General features: G+C 35.1%; 1 long non-coding RNA gene across 1 annotated transcript; it reads right to left on the bottom strand.

The window, feature by feature from the left end:
* Positions 1–3,025: 3,025 nt before the first annotated feature.
* On the bottom strand, positions 3,026–4,558 carry LOC133780544 (uncharacterized). The gene is made up of 4 exons (XR_009869402.1): positions 4,495–4,558; positions 3,789–3,869; positions 3,415–3,516; positions 3,026–3,075 (listed from the first exon to the last, which is right to left on the bottom strand). It is a non-coding gene; the product is annotated as an uncharacterized LOC133780544 (long non-coding RNA).
* Positions 4,559–6,663: the final 2,105 nt, after the last annotated feature.

Here is a 6,663-nt window from a genome sequence, read left to right as displayed (position 1 = left end):
AGTTTTTGTTCCTTTATGTGTAAAAAAACTGAGAAATAAGAAGAAAATTTAACTAATAGAATGTAATCCCATGCACACTGGATGCATATTGTAACGCCATAACTCCAGGGACTGTTACGGTGTGCCTTGTAAACAGTGCTAAACTCGCTAATCGAGTCATTTGGCCAAAATCGTGTAACTAAGTATGATTAGCGGTTTAGGGATTAAAAATTTTGGTTAAGATATAACGTTTCATTAGAACGTTTAATATATACATTGGGATCCCAAAATATAATTTCAGAGTCTACTACAAGAAAATATTTACAATAGGCTGATCTAAGTGGCAAAATAGGGCTAAACCCTAGTTCCTCTTCAAACCCCGGCCGTGGTGGACGAGCAGCTGCATATGTACACATCGCCACCTAAGCTCTCCAACTCAAGGATGGTCTAGCTTTCTTTTGCCTTTACCTGCACCACATAGCACCCGTGAGCTGAAGCTCAGCAAGAAAACTTAATATGCTCATGAACAGTAATAACATGTCATCAAATCATAAGGTACACGCCTATCAGATATAGCCCTATTCCAGCAGACAAATGAGTTCATGTAATGTTGAGTATAACGCATCAACCAATGATCTTAATAATCATCCAGGTCTTTTAGCCCAAAATAGAAACGTAATGTTGAGTATAACACATCAACCAATGATCATAATAATCATCCAGGACTTTCAGTCCAAACAAATAGGTGACAGTCGCAAAAGTCACTGAATTGGGTCTAGCTCCCTTTAGCCTTGTGACGATAGGGTCACCGGGGCTTAACAGACAAGTGAACTTTTATTAGTTCAAACAGGATAGGTTCATGGTGACTAGTCACCAACATAACCTTCCTCATGACCTTAGGGTCATAACTTTGGAACATCGTTCCCTAGCCATGCGACAAACGGTCACCTGGGCCTTAGGCCCTGGCTCTAGTAGCTAGTCTTAGACTAGTCAAGCGCTTATAAGTTCATTGACCTTAGGGTCGGTCCAGCATTAATGCCTTAGAGCCATTCAACGCTGATATCTATTAGATCTAATCTTCATTTGGCTCGGCGTTCATGACGCTATGCCATTTCTGACTCTTAGGTCAATATCCCTGACTAGTCAGTACATATACAAGTAAGCAATGCCACCAAACATATATCACATACCCAATACCCGAATACAAGGCATTCAACATGCTTACTTAAAAAATACTAGCACAATTAGGATTATGCATAAACACAGAGGCTCAAGCTCTGAACAATATCTTACTCAGTATACAAAGCATGTCCTAATCGCATGTTTCTCGTGCATCATATGCATCACATTTAACCACTTGACATGCCCCAGCAATAATCATGCATGCCACATTTAATAATCCAACATGCATCAATAATAACAATGCATGTCACATATACACAGGGTGCAGTTTTCTTACCTCAGGTTCGAGCAAGAACTAGTAAAAGAACGACCCTTGAGAACGATCAATCCTTTGATCCTTTAGCGGTCACCTAGCCATAACAAAATATGGAATCCCATCAATAAAATAAATCATAAAAAGGTTTATAATCTAAAACCTCACTTCCAGGATCCATCCTACACTCTCAGGACTCTTAATCTACCCAAACGGGGTAAAGGAACCAACCCCCGAGCCTTAAAAGTCCTATCGAGCCCTAAAAATAGGTTGCTGGAAAAATCACTAGCGCTGAGGCGCTGCCTAGTGGCGCTGGGGCGCTGCTCCAAAGTCAGAGAAGCCCCAAAACCTGCCCTGCCTAGCGCTGGGGCGCCAACAGCAGACCAGAAACTTTTTTGGTCTTTTCCCCTGCGATTTCCCTTGAAAAACAAACCTCCAAACCAATCCCAAACATCATCAAAACATCAAATTCAACCTCCGAACCTCATCTACATCACGCCCTCATCAAAACCCACTCAAACTTACACAAAAACTTCCATGAATTCCCACCACTAACACCTCAAATTCTAAATTGAAAAACCATAAGGAAAAACAGAGTATAGCCTATATTCAAGGATGAATTCTTACCTCAAGCTTGATTTAGACCCCCTTCAATGATTGAACCAAAGTCCTAAGCTCCCACCTTTGATCTCACAGCTTGTTACCTTAAGTTGGCTCTCAAAAAATTGAAAGGAAGAAGGAGGGAAGAACATGTACGAGAGGGAGAGGAAGAGATGAGAATGATGCTCTGCTTTTACACTTCCACAGCCTTCTAAACTCAAAGGGCTGATATATATCTTAGGGGTGAAAAGACCATTTTTCCCCTAGGTCAAATAAAGGCTTCTAAAGACTCCCAAGGGTAAAATCGTCCTTTCCCGCCTACCCCATTAATTATAATTAACACCCTCCAATTCCCATTATTCTCAATATTCTCCAACACCAATAATTCATATCCCGTTACCCTCTAATTCCCGGCAACGTTCTAATCACCAAATTAGCCCGAGACTCACTCCGAGCCCCGAACTTAATCCCGTTATGACTAGACCAAAAACTTGCATTCCATGATCGTCTCATGCCGAATGGCTCGAACCAATCCACATATAATGTGGTATTATTTATAATTCACCCACATGCATGAAAATACACAATCACGCCCTCAACGGGCCAAATTACCAAAATGCCCTTATAATTAAAAATGAACCCATATGCATGCATTTACCATCATATAATAATATAATTCACATTAACATGCATATAATCATTTAATATCATAATAAATCAATTATGGCCATCCCGGCCTCCTAATCAAGGTCCTAAACCTTATTAGGAAATTTGGGGCATTAGACATATATAGGATAGGTACAATCCTATAAATATACATTAATAGCCTAATATTCCACAATCCAAAGAAAGATAAAGCCTATAAAGTGGATATGCTAGTAACTTCTACTTGCCTTATTATGTCAAACATGTCAATACTTGAAAAGAAAATAAACATGTTACTTTATCAGAATACATTTTCTACACTTCTAAAATAAAATTACCTGCAGAACAAAAGTCGATTAAGACAAAGAAAGAGTAGCACCAATCACAATAGCCTCATCAACACTTCTTATATTGACCTGCCATGGGAACATTCTAGTCATAGTTCCATAGAAAATTTGGAAAAAAAAGGGTAGTTTACATGTTACCTTAGGGAGAATGAAAATTTTGAATTAAGTGAAAAAAAACACTATTCCCTGTCTATTAAAGAAGATGAGAAAAATTAAACAACATTAATGAATGTTTTATGCATTCTCCTCAGGCGACTAAGTAAAATAATCCAATGAACAAATCAGACATTAGAAATTCATGCAATAAACTAAAGAATTAATAGGACTATAGAAAAGCAATTCAAAATTGAAAGCAATGTTGATCACTTGCGACAAAGATTAAAGTTGCATACAGAATAAAATTCTCACCAAATCAGACCTTGAGTGGAAAAGGAACTCCAGGATTCTTGTTCCAATAGCATTGTTAGGAGGAAGTTCAAACGTCGTGAAAGCAAGTGTAGACAAGATGACCTTCAAGAAGGAAACAAGAATAGGGATTTTGAACTAGAGAAAATGGTCCAGTAAGACTAAAAATGTGACCAAACCAAGTTCAATACCATAAAATTGCATAGAAATATCAGTATTTTGAAAGATTGGTACTGCACTTGACACTTAAAAACAAAGGAATCATTATTTTCCCCCTTGGAATAGGAACCATCCAATTTTTATTCCCTCTAAAGAACCATTTGAATAGCAAGAATCACAAGCTATTATACTGTTGTTTTCAGGTTTCAACATTATACCTGAGTCAATCCCAAACCAAAGGAAAATTTTGCAAGAGCTTTTAGACGTGCAAATGAAAGCTCCAAACCCATTTCAAATAGCTGAAACGGAAAAAAAAAATTGAGAGTTCAAAGTAAATGAGGTGTGATTTACACAATATATTGCAATAAATAGTTAACATGGTCTCTAGTCAAACTATGCTAAACAAATGATCCTAGGATATAATTCTTTGTTAATTACAAGCATTGACCCTCAACTTTTATACTTTATCCCATTTCTCTTAACTAGTCTCCATATGACCTTTGAAAATTTTGATATAATTGAACTGAGAAAGTACAAGCAAAATAATCATTTTAAGATGTGGGTTGCATCAAATATATAATGAAGGAAATAAAATAAAATTTGAAAGAGTTGTTTCTAGAAACAATATTCCTTAGCATTATCTTCTAACACCACAATTCATTTAAATAATCTATCTTCATATTTATAATATTAAATTCCGGCATTGTTCAAAATTAAGTTTCAAAATCAAAATGAGACCAACTCTGAAATTGAGGAGTAATTTCATAGTACACACCTTTTGAATGAGTTAAGGATTTGTGAGAATATTAAGAGCATTGACAAGATGATTCTTAAAGGATAGGAAGAGGAAGAGCGAATTTTAGTAACAATTCTTTTACATGAAACAAAATTTCATAGTAAAATAATGCAGGCTAAAAGGCTTACCAAGAAAAGAATTCCCCATTCAGACAGAACTTTGACATCTGTTAGATTTATAATCAACACATACATGCGACCCTTTTTAATTTATTTTCAACATATATATAGGTATGTACTTGTCCACAACCTTATATCCGTTCACACACTAACAGAGAATCCTTGCCATGGGTCCTATCTAGCTAGCTCCTGTCTACTATATCACCCACACACATGCACTCTCTCTCTCTCTCTCTCTCTCTCTCTCTCTCTCTCTCTCTTTCTCTCTACATATATACAAATCTTTAAATTGTCCATATGTCATGTATATAATATAAACTATAAAAAAGTATATTATACATATGTGTATTCAGATTTCTTAATTTAAGCAAAATAATGGGGTTTTATTTTTGCTATAAATATAGAGGGTTGATGTTTGAGAGATAGAGAGAAAGATATATATATCAAAGAAATTTAATTAGAAAGAGGAGAGAGAGAGAGATGGAGAAATTTAAACAGAGACCTGAAAGCCAGTAACATACTACTTGATTTGAATATGAATCCCAAGATTTCAGACTTTGGAATGGCAAGGATTTTTGTAGGAACTGAAAGTCAAGCTAATACTGCCACAATAGTTGGGACTTAGTATGTTATTGTGCTCTTAAACCATAAAAAAATATATTGTAAAAAAAAACGGTAACAGAGTGAGCAAGTGTTGCACCTTTAATATATTTTGAGCCTCGATTTTGCTTTTTCCAGATTTAACAAGCTCCCAGAAGCAAGTATTATACTGATTGTTTATGTGGCCTGCAAAACCACAAGAACGAAAGCTTAAAGACTGAACAAGCTTTCATTGTCAATAACTTGATCAAGTTATTAACTTCATAGATATAACATAGTTTTTATTCTAATTTATTTATTAACTTCATAGAAAACTACTAATTCAAACTCATAATACAAATTATACTCAACATATTATAATCTGATTTTTATTCTTTCCCCACATAAACAATGTTATTTTTTTAGCAATATATTAATCATCAATATTCTAATAATACTTAAAATTAATACATATATATATATATAAACTAAAAAAACTGATATGTATATTAAAATAATTCCTTAAATGAAACTAAACAACATAATAAAACTTAAATGAAAACATATATATTTATATATAAACTTAAAAAAAACTAATATATATATAACTTTAATCGTGTGCTCTGTTTAGGATTTTAGCAGAGCAACGGAGCTAGTAACGATGGAGGACTAGAGGAGGAGCAGTGGGTCGATCTGAGAGTGAGAGAGAGAGAATCGGTGAGGGAGAAAGAGAGTTGTTTTTTTTTACAGAATGTAGAATAAAAATAAAATTAGTTGCATATATATATATATAAGCGTGAGAGAGAGAGGCGGCTGAGTGAGAACTGAGAAAAACACCACAAAATAGGAGAGAAGGTGAAAGAATAGACATAATTACCTCGATATCAACTACCTCTAATTCCAAGATAGATAAATCTTACGGGAACAGATGGCCCAAATTTGACTGTATCCAAGGATAATCTGTATGCTTGATGCTACTATCAAAGCACCTTGGATTGCTCTCATGGTGTTGAGAAATCTCTAGAAAAATGTACAAGAAAAGTAAGCTTCCTTACAACCCATAGATAACAAAGAAGTCATACCATCAAAGAATGCTTTAGTGATATCAAGGAAAAGGAAATGCCTTATTCAAGAATAGAAGGGTTGCACTTATGCTATGAGGGTCCTCAATACTAGCCAATGATGAATCATGAATGATAGATATAATAGGGACCGTGAATGCATAGGAGCCTCCAATAATAGTAGGCAGTCTGGTTCCAAAGAAAGTTTGAAGAAGTGTGTTAATTCCTTCAACAAACAGTAGAGTCTGTACTACTCTGACTTTATCACCCTGATGAAATTTTATTTTTCAAAGATGGTTCATAAAATCATTAACAAAGTTTCAACTTTGATACATAAACAACTCCAAAAACTTGACTTTATCACTTCAGTAAAGAAAAGAGGATGAGCAAAATTAGTATGAGGAAGCAGTAAAGGATATGCTCACAAACTATATTAATTTCTTGCTTAAAAAGAAATATTGGTCTTTTATGAAAAATGAGCTCACATCAGTACCACCCATGTAATGAACAAGGAAAGAAGGGATCATCACTGCAGTTC

Source organism: Humulus lupulus, chromosome 5 (assembly GCF_963169125.1).
Source record: "Humulus lupulus chromosome 5, drHumLupu1.1, whole genome shotgun sequence".
NCBI classification, from domain to species: domain Eukaryota; kingdom Viridiplantae; phylum Streptophyta; class Magnoliopsida; order Rosales; family Cannabaceae; genus Humulus; species Humulus lupulus.
This window is presented reverse-complemented; position numbering and strand designations above follow the sequence as displayed.